Source organism: Struthio camelus, chromosome W (genome assembly GCF_040807025.1).
Source record: "Struthio camelus isolate bStrCam1 chromosome W, bStrCam1.hap1, whole genome shotgun sequence".
Taxonomy (NCBI): Eukaryota; Metazoa; Chordata; class Aves; order Struthioniformes; family Struthionidae; genus Struthio; species Struthio camelus.
Window position 1 is genome coordinate 38890275 of NC_090981.1, and position 16545 is coordinate 38906819.

Below are 16545 nucleotides of genomic sequence, written 5' to 3' on the forward strand. Positions count from 1 at the left end.
ACCAGGCCAGACAAAATGGATAGAAGGAAGAAAAAGGTGATGACCATCTCTGTGGTTCTCTGTAGGACACTTTCTCTATGATTCTACTAAAAGAAAGTTTTTTGTGGGAGATATTACTTTTGAATGTTATGAGTAGAATCAGTGGTTGTTGGGCATCTAAACTTCACAGAAAAGTATTTAAGAAAATCAAAAGAGGTGCATGAATTTTCAGAGTTTGTGGCTCATGAAGAGAACAATTCTTAGTTCTTGGATATAGTAATTCAAATACGTGGTGTTTGCAGATACACTTGAGTCCAATCTGACTTCAAATCTCATCTGGGTAGATGTGCCTTTCAGAATTACTTATTTATAATCATATTCTGTAAATCTAAGTCAAAAGAAGCATCCTCACCTATACTTGCCACTACATTGAGTGATTTGTTTTAGGTATCAGGCTGATAGAAACTTTAGATTTACTGTATTTCCAGATAAATCAAAAGTAGCAAAAATATGCAGGAAATTCAGAGATAATGTCACTGGAATAGAGCATTGTCAAGGAAAAATTGTTGCCTATCAGAAAATTAAAGCTGTAGCGTTTATGAAAAACACTGCAAATGTCAAGGGAAAGCACAAGCATTTGTTTTCAAAGACATAGATCCTTTCGAATCGTGTTGTGAGGGTGACTTATTTCTGGTACATCTGATGATTGATGCAGATTCTATTATTTTATCTGAGGGAGGTTTGTTCAGGAATGCACCATTACTCATTAACCACAATTTATTTCGACTTCAGCATTCTCCTGACATTATACTGGGGAAATGTGACTTTCTTTATAGCTAATAATGGGTTTGAGCAAATCTCTACTTATTTTTTTGCGTTGCAGTGTGCAAAATAGTCATCTCAGAAAACACACCTCCTTCTGCAGACAGCAATATTCGTTGATTCATTCTTTTTATTTTATGTTTTCACTCCAGAAACTACCATGGAACTGTGATTTACAGGTTTTATGCATTTTTTTATATTAGTGCCAACTGTCCAATTTATATTGAGTTTCCCACATAAAAGTTAAATAAAACCTTTCAGATGTGGTATAACAATGCAGCCCACATGTCAGAGGGCAAGAGCTTACCCTTACAAAAGTATCTAGAGAGGGAGATGGGGGTCCCCAATGTAGATGCAAACCATCTTGGAGTTCCTCTAATGGCAAACAGCCAATTTAGCGTGTTTCTTATATCAGACTTGGATACACACTAAACAATGACTCAAAGTCATTAGAGATCCAGGATCAATAGGCTTTGTTCAGTAAATTTTGGCTCTTTGTCTTCTCCTAAACCAGTAACACTCAAACAAATGCGACCTATGGCAATGGCTCTTTGGGAATCACAGCCCCCCCCACTGTGTCCATCTACTTCAGGGAAATTTACAGTTTTTCTTTGTACTCCAGAGAAGAAGCAGAAGCAAGAGTATGCCTCTTCTTTTGCAACTAAGGGTTTTCAAGTTCAGCTACTGTGCAATGTGCAAACAAATATGAATAAAAAGACAATTTAAAGACTCCGTTAAACAGTCAACAGCTACAACTTGTTCTTCCCCAAATTTCTGAGGAGGCATATTGTCTTTTTAGGAAAAGGCCACTGCTTTGTAGATGTGAAAACAATGAAAAAAGGCAGTTCCAGTTCTGTGTAGATACATAAGCTCTTTCCAGATTTCACTAAGACCAGTGTAGCCAAGAGGAAATTTATATGGGTTTACCTTAAGAAGAACGTGGTTCATATTTTTCCATCATGGAAGCTTAAATATAACTACACTGGCAGATGCCCTAGAAGGTGTAATAGCCAGCTCTTGCAATTCTCATAACATTTTGTAGGTTTATTTTATTAGGTCATCAGTTTTGGAATCTTAATATCAGATGAGAATCTTAGCCTCCAAGCTCTTTGGCATTTGTACTTGCAATGGGAAGCTTGAATACGAACTGCAGAAGTAAATTTCAGAGTCCTTGTTAGCTTTTGTTTTTTAAAATCTCACTTGTGTGCTAACTGCATGAGCTGATCTAACAATTCTTGGTATCACTGGGCTCAGCAAGACTGAAAGGGACATCCTCTTCTCAGCAAGGCCAGTGGCAGGACAAGAGGCAATGGGCATGGACTGAAACACAGGAAATTCCATCTGAACGTAAAAAAAAAACTCTCTTACTGTGTAGGTGATAGAGGTTGTGGAGCCTCCATTTTGAAGATATTTAAAACCCAACTGGATGTGGTCCTGGGAAACATGCCATAGTTGACCCTGTTAGAGTTGGGGGTTGGTCTAGATGATCTCTGGAGGTCCCTTCCAGCCTAAACTGTTCTGTGATTCATATGCCTATAGTCACATTCACATTTGCTCCTGTAGCATATAGACTCATGGTACTGTTGAGAAAAGAGTTACTAATTTTAGCTAAAGTGGGCCACGAGTTCTTTCTTGGCTGTTTAGATATACAACAGCGCAAGAATAAAGGGGTACAAGTTATTACAAAATGATAGCAAGCCTCCAGTCTAGCAGCATTTTCAGATACTATTCAAGGAAAGAAGAAGGGGAAAAATAAAGGGAGAGAAAGAGTAAGAAATCAAAATTGCCGTGTTGTTTTTCCTTGAACAAAGATAGAGAAGTATGAGGAGGAAGTGCCCCTGTTCTGTGCATAGTAACTATTACCTTCAAATGCTGAACAATCCCAATGCCTGTAATCAGTTAGATCTTTTCAGCAAAGAAAGGCAGCATATAGAAAGCATGAGGCTCATTTGCATGACGTTTCCCAATTGACTCTTCAATTTCCCATCATGCAGCCCTTAATTGCTCTTGGCTTTGGCCTTTAGTACAATCCTTCCAGCATTAAACAGATCAGCATATCTAGACTGAGTAAGGAGGCTATGGGTAGGTACTTCATGGTTGATTCCGTGCCAGAAGGGCCTTTTGAAATGTTAACTTTAATCTCAAAATGGGTTCAAATATATTCTGGGTAGTGTATTGCCTGGCCAGTGAGGAATGAGCCATCAGATCTGTCCACGATTCTGACCTTTGCTTTCTTCCTTCTGAAATAAAAACACATTAGTGGGTAGCCAAAGGTTTAGAGGCATAAAACATAAATTTGGGATAAATTAGTGCTTGCTATATCCTTCTAACATAGTTTATCATTTTATTTCTGCAGGAATTTTAGTATGATTACTAGTCAGGCAACTTGTTTGAAATTCTGAAGACCAACACCATGCTGCTTATATCTCATTGCCACTGAGACTGAAAATTTCTCAGTGCGCAATGGAGTGCCAGCAACAGACTTCCAGGGAATCATTTTTGTTATGTTAACTTTTTGCTGTTTAAAAGGGAGAATTGTAGTTGCTACACTAGCGGAGAGAATATGACACGATATTAATCTGAGGCAACATTCAGGCATCTGAGAATGGATACTAATTGTTATACTTTAGTTATTTATTATTTGCACCAGGGAAGAAGGATTACGGATTAGTTAAAACATTCTATTGTTAAGTTATTTTACTGTTGCTTGAGAAACATGGTTTCAGTGCCCTATTCAGGCATAAATTCCTGTGTGACCTTGAATAAGCCAACAGCTTCTTAATGCCCCACTTCTCCATCTATAAACACAGGATGACAGAACTTCCCTTCTTCACAAGGATGTGCTTGTGAAGATACAGATATTCACAAAGGTAGCCTGCTAAGTGTATCTGGCTGTGGCTGTGCAATCAGTTCAGTCAAGCAAGGCATACTGCAACCTCAAGGGCAACGTCACAATATATTTCTTCTTGCGACAATAGCCCAGAAAGAGTATATCTGCCTTCATGAAGGCCCATCTAAGACTGGCCATCTCCAAAAGGTTTGGGAGGGCGTATAATAAAAGGACTCCAGAGTATCTGCATGGAGGGCATGTGTATGTCATGGCTCGCTGCTCAGCTGGTACCCCATAGTTGGCTTCTTACCAAGCTCATGCCTCCATAGAGCTTTATAAGCCTACATGCAACACTGAATTATAGCAAACTAGTCACTGAGCCCGAAATAGCGAGTCCTCTGAAAGCTGGAAGAGTTTTTAGCACTCTCATTACTTGGGGGTTTCATCTTCCACAGTGTATCAGATAGCCATTATTACAATAAAGAAGAGAGACCTGTCTATTAAAGACTAAAAGAGGCAAGGAGATGAAAGTGGGAGTTTAGATACAGATGAGAATTTAGATAGGTGCCTCTTGAGAGCAGCAGGAATTATGCAGTTAAAAAAAAAGTCACATTCTGCCCCAGAAACTTTTCAATTCACTTCTACACAGAACACAACAAAGTACACTGAAAAGATAGGAAAAAAAGAAAACAAAAATTCACACAGGTAGTCACTTTAGATCTGTAATTATTTGGGTGATCAAAGTTAAAATTTGAAAAAGGCACATACAGTAATAAAAATATGGTGCTGCCTATATGGAGAATTGTGCACCTTTTTCAATGTATGGGAACCCCATTATTCACCTTGTTCAAAAAGATTTTTTCTGTCTACTTTGCATTCACTTTGCAAAGATATAAATGTCTGCACAAGCTAGAAGGCAGTGAAGAATCAGGTCAAAGTGCTTTGAGCAATGAGATTATTGTTCCATGTGAAAAAGACAAAAAAGGCAATTCTGACTCATACTTTGTTGAAAATAGTCGTGTAACTTTCCATTGTTTACTTTTCCAAAGGTTAATACTGCAGCCTGAAAAATGTTAAATAATTACAGTAAAGATTGCCTGTGCTAATGTCTTTTTTATTTTTTGACTTCATTCTCCCTTTAAAATATACATAGCTTCTGAAATGATTTATTCATAAATTCATAGTCTTATTGGGAATACTTCTAGCTATTTCTTAGTGCATATTCAAAGCAGGTAAAATTATTTCTTTTGCTAGCCATCAAGATCATCTCTCATGTCAGTATATCTCGTGTTCAGTCTCAGCTTTCTCAGCTCCTTGGGTTAGATTGCTACTGTTGTAGTTTTATTCCTCCATGTGCTGAAGGAGGGATTCCAGAATCAGAGTAACAGTATTCAGGAAGGCATCAGAAAATGTGACTAATTTAAGTCTGAGAAAGCTGAACTTGGGAACCTGAACTTTCCAGTGCACTCGTATATCACCATCTGGCCAGCCCTGCCACCTTGTAGGCAATAACAGGCTGCAAACCATGAGCTAAGCTGTAGCCCTGGGCATCACTGTTGTCTCTCAGGCAGGTTCCCTTCATAAAATCCCTCTGGCAGACAGCGCCCCAGGTCTGACCCATGAACACGTGTCCAGAGCCTTGCATCAAATCTTGGCCAGTGCATCAACCCTCGCTCTGCGGATTTCCTGATTGTATTTCTATGGATATGGGCTTCATAAAGATGTCACAAAGTCAAATTCCCTTATGGTTCTTGGCTTCTTAATCCCAAAGGTGACAATGACCTCTGTCATTCGGGGGAGAAGGGGTTGGGCCTCCCCTTGGTCAGGCCTCCTCTGCCACAGGACAAGGCTGGGAGGCGAGCAGAGCTCTAGCAGAGCAAGAGGACGGAGGCATGGACAGTTGTCCTCCAGCTGCTGGATCAACAGGAGCAACAGGCAGAGCCACAGCTGCACAGCAGCAGCTGCTTTCTTGCTCCGCTAACAGTGACTGCTCCACCCACCCTCCAAAGTGGTGCCAGTCTTTTCCTCATGTTCTGGCATAGGTAAACAATGTGTGTGTGACCATGCCGAGTTCAACAGTCCTAGCAACTGCCTTTTTGCCTGAGCCACCTTGGTTCGTATATGTATCAAACAGGCTCGTGTCTTTATACCCTGCATTACAGATGTATCTCACATGGAACAGAATTATGTTGCATCTTCTCCCGCCTTCCTTTTCTCCAGCCCCGTCAGTGCAGCACGTCATACACACATTTATTTCATAAGGAGCATAGGGCCAGGAAAGACCTTGCATACCATTAAGTGCACTCACAAGACATTTCATTTGAAATTAAAACCGTTTTCTGTACAACACGCTCACATTATGAGCTGAGTATTTGTTGTGTCATTAGATGAGTCTTGTATGCAAAAGATAACATCTGGGACTTGGGAGTTTCACAAAAGTAGTTGGGGATTTGGACAAACAGTAGCAAAAGATATTTTAGAAAGTACATGTCTATTCCTATCCCCGGTGTATGTACTGTGACAGGTATCATTGAGGGGTATGGTGGGAGTGAAGCACAGAGGCACCACAGGTTTAATCCCTGATCTCTCAGCAGCCTTTGCAACCCTAGCGTGTGTGTATGTATGTACCCACCTATTTACAGTGACTGACTTAGGCAAACTAAGTATTTCTGCCAATGAAAGCATTAATCATGTTGTATTTAAATCATAAATGTTACTCTTTTGACATTATACTTTTGCAGCTTTGAGACAAATAGGAGCTGCAGGCCACTCTGAGACCTGCTGCTCTAGGCAGAATGCTGCAGAACCAGGCAGGAACCACCAAACTGCTCACCATCAGCTGATGTGCTGAAGGTTAACTTCACAACCAGGAAAACTCTACCTAGTTCTTATGGATGATTTTCCATCCCTAGGTCTTAAATCATGTTGCAAAGATGGGAAGAAGTATTAGCTCAATTGGTAAAATGGAGAGGAAGTTAAAGTGATTTTAACTGTTTTTAAAATAAAGACTTATGTTCTGGAATACAGTTATTTAGCAATTTTAAAGTAACAGGGAATCATATGGTTTCCTCTTGGCTGTACGCCTCCATTATGCAGTAAATTCCAAATATATCAATATTTACAGATAGTGACAAATTCAGTTATAACGTCTACGCAATGACTGCATGCTGTGTACCAGCTCCAAGCTATTGTACACAGTAACCATAAGACCCCATGTAACAGAGCGGTAAGGACTGCATTGCCAGAAAACAGCTTCAGGTCAGAATCTTGCCTCAGCTAGTTGAAAATTTTTGCTGAATTTATAGCATATTACTGCTATGACTCTTGTGAAATTAATAACCTTTGCTTCAGTGACCAGGAAGTATAGGCAGTGTTGTTTAACCATTCACATGAAGTGTATTGCTGCAAGCTAAAAAACAAGCAATATTTGCTTCCAACAATATCCAGTAGCCTATTCTGCTAGCCACAAAAAGAAGCAAGATTACTCTTCTTTTTTTCTGGTGGTCAGCAAAATGAAAGCCATGCCCATACTGATTTCATTGCCTTGTTCTTGATCCCTGTAAAATATTGTAAACCAGCCTTCTCAAGAAACTTGGTAGGAGTTAGATAGGTTTAGTTTATTATTTTCCTAGGTATTTCTTTTTTTTCCAGCTAGTTCTTATCTAGATGTTCTAGGTAGTTGGATTTTATTCTCTATTTTCTTTCCAGCTAAACACAGGAAAAGATAACTCTTAAGCTAGAGGTGAACAAGCAAGTGGAAGTAAATTGGAAAGCAGTCAAAAACTTTCGTTAGAAAAAGAAAGTGCTCTGAGGAAAGATAAAAGAAATTATTTCAGATAAACTCACAATTGGTTGACAAAGTGGAGGTCCTTAATAGCCACAGAGGTTCAAAACGAGCACAGAGAGGTTGGATATTAAATTAAAGGATACTAGACCATATTCCACTCTGTTCTTTTGGGATTTAGTGCTAGCAGTGCCCTGATACAACATGGATCTATGCTATTGCTCACTGAACAGAAAGTGTAAGTCCATTCACTGCAAGCAAATCTTTTATTTCCTGTCAAAAGAACATGATTTAAAGAAGGCTCTTATAAATTTTATTAAAAGGTAAAGACATAGTAAATAAACGATTGAAGTGATGAAGAACTGTAAAGCAAGAATTCAACTAAGCCCGAAGTACTATTTCTAAATTCAGAGCACATAATGAAAGTCTATGTTGTAGTTAAGGTGCTATTTATAGATTGTACATTCAACGTTTATACTAGAAATGAGTTTATAATGGAAAGTATGTCAGGTTATGAGTGTGCCAGTATCTTTTTTCCAACGAAATCTAATTTGAGACATTTAAACAGAGGTGTTTGCTGTAGAGGACTTGTGTTGAAGGCTTCCTACCTTCCCCTCCTTCCCCAAGCAATTTAAAATCCCTCATAAAATATGTGTGCCAGTCCTTTTATAGTAAAAATGAAGGGAATTTCTCTGCTTTTAAATAGCAGCTGGTTTTACAGCCTTTGATGTCCCTGTTGTGAAATAGAGGTCACCTACAAACTCATATAGTAAGTATATGAAAAGGTGCACAGTCGCAGCACATTCTCAGTTCTTTTTCTTGCTTTAGTTTCCTCTTTTCCTCCCAAGAGATGCAATCTGTCTGCAGCCACTTTCTGCGTTATGCAGAAAAGTCTGCTGTTCTGTGACTGTGGGGACAGGTGGCAGACTTCAGTGAGTCTCCACCCACCATAGTTTGTCCACTTGCTTGAACAGGGAAATACCAATTCCTGCAGTCACTTTTTTCTCTTATAGCCAAAGTCTAGACTACAACCAGCTTTACATACTATAGCATTTATGCCTGTAGAGTTGCATTACAGTTGAGGAGGAGCTGCATTCCCTTGGGCAACCTGTGGAAAGCCTACCTTGAAGTGCAGCGCCAATGAAATGCACCACTGGAAAGCAAGCCTCTCTGCTCCCCCAGCTCCCCACCCACATTTTCTTGGAGAAGGCGTACTGGGAAAAAAATTGTTTCATTCCTGCAATTACTCTTCCATCCCCACAGATGAAAGTGTTGCATTTCTTGAAGCACTTTTCCCTGCAACACAGCATTGACACGGATTTCCTGAGAGTAAAATGCCTCTGATAGCTAATGGCAGAAATTGTTCCACATTGATGCCAACAAGGATGAAAGCTAAATGCCACACGTTACTCTATAAAAACCGTTCTTGTTATAAATTTAGATAAAACAAACCTATGCCTATACCTCAAAAGAAGTGGGTCACCTCAGGCAAATTTCAGATGAAGCCAGCAGGGTTGAAAGGCATTGCTACAATGTAGTGTAATCTTTTAGCAGCATGTTGGAGATGCAAAATTGTTCTTCTTTAAATGAAGGCTTTATATGTATGCTTTCATGTCTATGTCAGATTTAATTAGAGCAATGACCTGATTTCTTAGGAATAGATTTCTACTGTCTACAGCATTTCTAGTGAGACTAGGTTATTAAAAAGCTTTTTCCTTATATTTATGCTTTTCATCTAATTTCTTTTTGAAGTTGGCTAAAGTACTTTTAAAGTAGTATCCATTCTTCAAATGGATCAAAAGACAAGGCTATTTTATAAGATTATTATTGTGTGTCAGCTGATTAACCCAGATTTTTAAATCTTTTGCTAATTTCAGTGACATTTGCTTTAAAATTATTTTGCTATAATTCTAGCTATCTCCCTAGAATGACAAAGTTTTCTCCCTTTGGATGTGCAAGCCCCATGAGAATGTCAAAATAGCAGTTGCACATGAATAACCCCTTTTAGAAACAAAGTAACCAATACATAAGAATGAAGGCAAGGGAGAGATTTGCATCTGGGATCTGCTCAGGTCCCTCATGTGAGTGTCAAGTCCCAGAGAAGAGCAGGTTAATATTATGTGCGCATGAACACACTTTCTCCCTGGGGTCCGTAGTAACTACATAGATAATCAATCTTTTTTAAGAGCAGAAAGAATCTGTCTTGATGCTGCTAGAGGAAAAAGGAGAGGCAGAAATTATTTTATGGTACGTTCTGTCTTTCATCATTTCTCTCCTTCCTCTTCCAGACATCTCTAGAAAAAGGGTGACAGACCGCTTGCCTTCTGGTTCAACTTACCAACTTTTGTTGGTGCAATCATGCCAGTCAAGTGTATTTATTTTATGAAAAGTGGTCCAATGGCCAAAATTTGAATGGCTGTGTACATGGCAGATACATGTATATCTATGTGTATGTATACACATACACTGTGCACACACTATGCACATAGTTTCTTAGGAAAGCTAAAATAGGATCCAGGTTTTTTTCCACGTTGGGACGTGCAATCAGAGCATCAGGCCTGGAGCTCCGGTGGGAGCCCTCCTGTCCCCACCGCGACCCTGCACCCAGGGGGCAGGCAGGGTGCTGCCCCCCCCCGGGCCGGCAGACCCTCACTCACTGCCCGGCGGCCTCAGGGATGGCAGGAGAGGACTCCGTGTCTGCAGCTGCTCCAGAGGCCACTTGTGCACTGTGGCACATATCGTTGGTGCAGCTGCTCAAGCAAAAGAAACCTCTGGTTTGAAAATAGTTTATTTTGCTCAGCCAACTACTATAAATTATACTCCCAGTGGCTTTTTTTTTTTTTTTTTGGTCTCTTATAGCTATGCCTACGTTGGGACTGAACTTTCAGCATTGCTATACCTATCTAACTAAATCAACAGACCTTTTCTAGTGCAGATTAAACTTAATTAGGGATTAACATAGCTCCCCAGGGTCTTGTTTGGCAGCCTTCAGGCTGGGAGGTGGAGCTCTGCTGGGCTGGTTTATTGAGGTCTTCACCGGGACAGGTTTGAATGTTCTGGGTTTTCTTTCTCTCTGCTGCTTAGTTCTTCAAAAACTCTTCCCTGGAAAAACAGCCTTGAGAATGGCATTTATACTGTGAACCTTGACATTTGGATGTAAGTGAATCTTTGCATTTGGCCTCTGAGAAAGAAATGAAACAGAGCTGACCCTGCAAGACTGAAGCTATTGGTAAGTGAGAGAGACCAGAGTCCCATGCCCTGGCTGCTCTGCAGCTTATGTAGCTTGGGAGATTTCTACAAGTTGCTGAGGTGAAAGCTGGGTTAAGCAGAAGCCAGTATCTCAGTTCGTTTATCTCATAGTTTATTTTCCTAGCTGAAAAATCACAATGCCAGTTTGTGAAAGCGGTAAAGGAAATAGTAAACCTTGCGGATGCTTGGCCCAGATCTCTCCGATAAATGCTGATAAATGCTTAAGACCGGCAGTGTTGCATGTGATGTGGAGAAAAATTGCAGTTATTCCGTAGTAGAGACTGTGGAGCATCTGGTAAGGAGCGAGCACAAATACCAGCTTTCCAGGGCCAGCCTTTGTAGCTCCTCCGCTCTTCTCCTCTTCCCCGCAGGGCAGCGGAGGCTAATGGGTCACAACCACCCTATTAACACACCAGCCTGAGAAACCGGGCTTTTTCACACTAGCCCTTAGGGGCAGGGAGTGCCTCCACTCAAACACTTCTCTAGAGGAGCTCTTTCAAACGGTAATACATTATTTCCATTGCTTTTCAGTTCTTCACCCCAGGCCACAGTTTTAACTTTTAGCTTAGTTTGGAAACTTCCCCTTGTCCTTGGAGGTAGTTGTGTCCCTGAGGTCTGTGGGACAGGTACTTGGCCCTAAAAGGCCAGGGAAGCTTTGGTCGCTGGAGAAGGAGTGTAAGAAGGGCCATAGCACGCCAAGGCAAAAGTCCACCTTGCTCAGTGACCCTGTCCAGTGACCTGCAGCAGTTGCTTAGGGAAGAGTGTATGTATTCACAAAAAAAAAAAAAAAAAAAAGTGAGGGGAGGGGGAGCAGGAATAGTGCAGACCTGCCTCATTCCTGCAGCATCGTAAGTCTACAGCCAAGGTCTCTGTAAGAGCTCTCTAAGCGGTACAGCGCTGCTCCTGGGGTTCCCACTATCCTTCACATTGGGCCAAACCCACTCTCCTAAGCCCAACTTCTCTTCAGATGTGGGGATGTGGATTGGGTAACACTGATCAGAGGGGATTCAAAGCCTTGCTAAGTGCTATTTGATAGCAGGAAATTATGTCTGTGAAGCTCAAACAGCTTGCATAATCCTGAAGATATTAAAGCACAAATAAAAGCCTTGCTTTTATTCTGGGTGGGTGCAGAAATGCTGAGCCCTACAATTAACTTGGTTGAGTGGCATACAGTTGCAAAAAATATGTGAGTCCTATCTCTTTGCCATTTATTTAAACTGGATAGCCTCCTTAGGTATCTGTGAAACCCCATTCATTTGCAGCCTCCCAGTATTGCAGCTATTCTTATTACTGCATAAGCAAAGACATTGCCTTTTCTGGCATAATCCAAATCAATATATCTTCTTTGTTGACTGAGTTTTCAAGTTCAGAGATTGTCAAGGAACCTGTTGTTGATTTTTTTTTCCTGAAATCTACATAGATTTGATTTATCTCAAGAACTGACCAAAAGCTAAAAGATATTGCCGGCATCCAAAATAAATGTCAGAACAGTTCAATTAACAATGCCATTGATTTTTTTTTAAGTATCTTCTGTCAGTTCTTGCATACCAACAAGTTAAAGTATGTCCTTAGAATTTTGTTCTTAAAATCTCTCTCTTTACGTGCACTAATCTCAGCTCTTCTGTCTGTGGCTTTCCACATACTCTTTTGCTTGATGTAAGCTTACACTGTTACTTAATTTTGTAATGCAGAATGTAGGTGTTTCCTGGATGCAAATGCTTCAGTTACATCTTTTTAACTCTGACTATATCTGAAACGAGCATATGACATAACTTTGTTCTTGCACTAGCTGTACTGAACTGCACACTCAGCATGCTATTTTACTTAAGCATCTTAGCGAGGTTTATTTAATATATGTTCTGCATTATGATTTCATCAAAGAGCTGCAAATTATTCAGATAATTGTAAGGTTATATTTCACATTTTTCTGAAAATTTACCCAAACCATTATACTATTTCCTCATGAAAATGTTAAAACAGGATGGTTTATTGGGAGGGCCTTCCTGTATTTTTTTTCCTATTATGTCCTTGATTTGAGGCTACGTGTTGAAATTCTCTTTATTTGCTCAACTTAACAGCCTGTGTCATTGTTCTGCATGGTCCAGAGTAGAAATGGAGCTGACATTTTCCTTTATATTAACACCATCCTAAATCTCAAAAATATCACAGCTACAAGACATTGTAGAAAGGTTGCATTACCCTACCATTTGTCTGGACTTTAAGAAATGTCTTCTTCACATTTTACACATAATCACTGCAGCAAACACAGCTAAACTTTCCGCATGACTGAGCATTGCAAAAGCCAGACCATTAAGCCAGCCACATGTATCTCCATTTCATTTGCAGATATTTAATGATCTGTATCAGGGACAACAGCATTGCCACCTAAAGTACAGAGTCTACTTTGGAAAATTACAAGTCAGATACCAAATCAGAATATGAAAAACTGTTGTGGTAAATCTTTCATAAGAAGCACCAGTGATGAGACAGATGCTTTGCTACCAGTGCCCAGTATTACTGAGAGCATGTTTTGAAGTAGAATATGGGCCAGTAGAAAACCCTGCATAAGCATCTCGGCTCATATATTAAAAAGCAGTAGCCAGAAGAGTTTAGACCTGCAATAAAAAGAAAGAAAGAAAAAAATCTGCTTGAAATAGGAATTGATTAACCTGCTTTAATCAAGGGCTTTACTTAAAATGAGGAATACAAGAACAAACAACTAAAGGGACCCCTACGTCATGAGCCTCGTCCTCTCCTATCCTGGCCCCCTTTCAGCCCAGGCAATTTTCATAGCGTGTGCAAGTCCCCCTTTAAAACCAGGTTTGTTTCTTGCTGTCCTCCCCCCAACGCACCTAGTCTTGAGGAAGACCATACCAGTTTTGTATAGCTTAATATCATTTACTTTCTAGATTATATTTATTTATGGCCCCACTTGTTCTGTTCCTAAATTTTAGCTGAAATGGCCTTTTTCTTCTCTGGCATTTACCCTGTGACACAGATTTATAGAAAGCAATTTTATCCAGGCTCAGCTTTTTTTTCCCAGGCAAAACAAAACAAGTTCTTTTAGTAGCTCTTCATAAGGTGGGTTTGCCTTTCCTCTGGCTGCCCTGATAAACCCTTGTCTGCGTGTGTCCTACGTTAAGTTCCTGCGACTTGAATACAGGGGCCGGGATGGCAGGTAGCGTGTCTGAAGGCTTTGCCAGTGCTTTGGAGTTGGAGGAGACATTGCCAGGGCCGTGGGGATACAGAGTGATAATTCCAGCTCTGCTTGATCACCAAACCCATCGGTTTCTACGCCAGCACTCCCAGAGGCCATCTTGCGTTAGCCAGTTAATCTGGTACCATGTGCGTCATCCTCTCCATATGGACAATGACTTCCAACCCAGTACCAGCCACAGATTAAATTCATATATATCCACATGTTGTATCAGATCTTTAATTAAAATACCCCATTTAAATAAACATAGTCGCAAGGTTACCCCTTGAACTTGTCTGGTAACTCCTGTTTCTAAAAACAACTATAATATCATCTCCCCTTTTTAAAAGGCCTTATCTTCTTATATCAGTCTCTGCTTCCTCTATCCTAAATAATAATTTCCAGGTTGAATCATAGCCAAAGTTTTGTTGCTTTACAGGAAACCAAGTAGTGGCATCATATCAATTTCTTATAAAAACACAGAACTAGTCTGGTATGCTCTACCTGTGGCAAAGCTTTTCTGCTCCCCTGGCACTACATTTGCCACTCACTCATCACAGAGAACCATTCCAGGTTCCCTGATATATTTGGACAAGACCTGCCAAGACATTTGGACAAGACATAACCTTAGTTTTCAAATGACTATCTTTTCCTCTTGATTCCAATAAATTATTTTTCTATTTTTTTCTAGTGCAGCTGTTAACTTAATTGATTCAAAATGCAGAACCACAATCGCCATTTTCCTATACCTGCAATTGGTAGATATAGACTCTGGAGCTTTGAATATAGTCTTATTTTTGGCATCTTTCTCACATTTAACTGACAAAGGATGTTTGTGCAAGTCTCTGTTATCATATCTGTAAACTCGCAAAGAATATTTTTTTTTATAAATAATTGAATGTCATGCACTTATCTTACTCAAAACAAAAGCCCTGCTTTCAGGCCATAAAGTGAATTTATGGCATTTCCACTCATGTTTATTGTATTTTAAGCAAAAAAAAAATGTATGCATAATATTGAGGTAACATCATTTAGCAATAAAGTTTGGAAGTGTTATGTTTATTTAGATAAATTGTCTTAGAAAAATCCACAATCTTAGAAATGTTCATTATTTGTTTCCAGTAGAATTTTACTGACAATGAGTTAACCAACAATCGTATGACTCATGTGTTTTTCCAGTGTTTCTCAGTCTTAATATTTTGTGGTGAAAACATATTTAAGAAAAGCAGGAGTAAGGCTGGTAACATGTAAGTAAACATCTGCCTATATGTATGCACATACACATATGTCCACCTCTTGTATGGCAGTACATGAAAGCATGTGGTGTTTGTAACTGGCAAGGAAGAGGTCCAATTTTCTGCTAGAAACTGATGTTTCCCTCATTGCAGTAATGTGCGGGCTCCTTCTAATGAGGACTATACTTATCTCCGCACCACCCGCTGAACAACAGAAAATACTGTTGCCCTGTGCCACAGTGAGTGAGTGAACGGCGACAAAGTGACCTCTCCCCACTGCCTCCTGCTCCCCAAGGTCCCACAGTAAGGCCAGAGAAGGGAGAGCTGAACTTTTGTCCCCCAAAGTCTGAACTATTGCCCTAACCTCTAGACCTCCCTCCTCTTTAGAATAACGGATCTCTGTGTGTCTTGCCATTGATTGCTGATTAATTCAATCTACAAAAATGTTGACAGAATTGTACTTTTACAAGTGATCCCCATATGGCTTTGATCTGGCTGCACCAACAGCTAATTCCTTGTGATTGAATACCCAGAAGAAGCATATGTATCATTGCAGTAAGAAGCAGCTGTTTCATGAAAACACTGCTGTGGTAAAATTAAGTTGTTTACTGTCTTAAAAGCAGTGATTCAGTGGAGACTTGCTTTAGCAACAAGCAACAGCAGTTTAAAAAATATGCAGAGTGTTTTATTACTGTTACTATTTCTTGAGGAAAAAATGGAGTTGCTTATTAAAGTTATTCTCAATGACATTGAGAGTGCAGACAGAGCAGTTGTTGGACCACAGAGAAGAGGCAAGATGATAGACTTTAGCACTCACAGTTGGCTGGATAAGGGGGCCCATTTTATGCTTTGCACTGGGATCCATGCCAAAAATGGTAGGCTGCCAGTAAATCCTCAGAAGGGGCTGGAGCTGGGCTCCACACCCAGCAAGTCTGGCAGTGCATCTGGTCCGTTGAATAGTGGCATCCTTCAGGGGTGTGCAGGCACTGTTTATATATATGTGTGTGTGTGTGTGTGTGTGTGTTTATTTTTATGTTGCAGGTATAGTCAGCTTGAATGGGGTCAAGGAATGAAAACTTCATCAAATTAATCCTGACACAGTCAGGGTAGAAATTTTGTAGCTCCCTTACCTAAAACACTCAGGATCTGGCCTATTTGCATATTTCCAGCGCATTATCATTACATGGACCATTTCCTAACTTTCCCATTCCATTAACTTTCACAATATTTCCTACACAGGAAAGGAAATTTCTTGCATTTTTTTTTCCTCATAAGGGAGTGCTCTTTGATTTAGGTTTTGGGGTTGTTATGTTTTCAGTGTGGAAAATCAGTTTTCCCGGATAGTTTACTCTTGTACTTGGTGGAAACTGAACAAGACTTAGCTCTTGTAAATCTTTTAGATCTGCATCAAAGCATCAGTAGTTTTTAGGCAGCTTTCTAGTGTTGTACT

The 16545-nt window shown here is 40.0% G+C and overlaps 1 protein-coding gene across 13 annotated transcripts in view; it reads left to right on the forward strand.

Moving 5' to 3' along the window:
* Positions 1–16545, forward strand: part of LOC138060865 (hyaluronan and proteoglycan link protein 1) — a 67781-nt gene that overhangs the window by 7854 nt on the left and 43382 nt on the right. Inside the window, exon 1 of one of the 13 annotated variants that reach the window (XM_068925853.1) lies at positions 10384–10644. The exons of 11 other annotated variants lie outside the window; for them this stretch is intronic. The gene's annotated coding sequence lies outside the window, so the exon portion shown is untranslated. Of the gene's footprint in view, positions 1–10383; positions 10645–16545 lie in introns of those variants that run through there. One more of the 13 variants, XM_068925862.1, reaches the window with a different exon arrangement.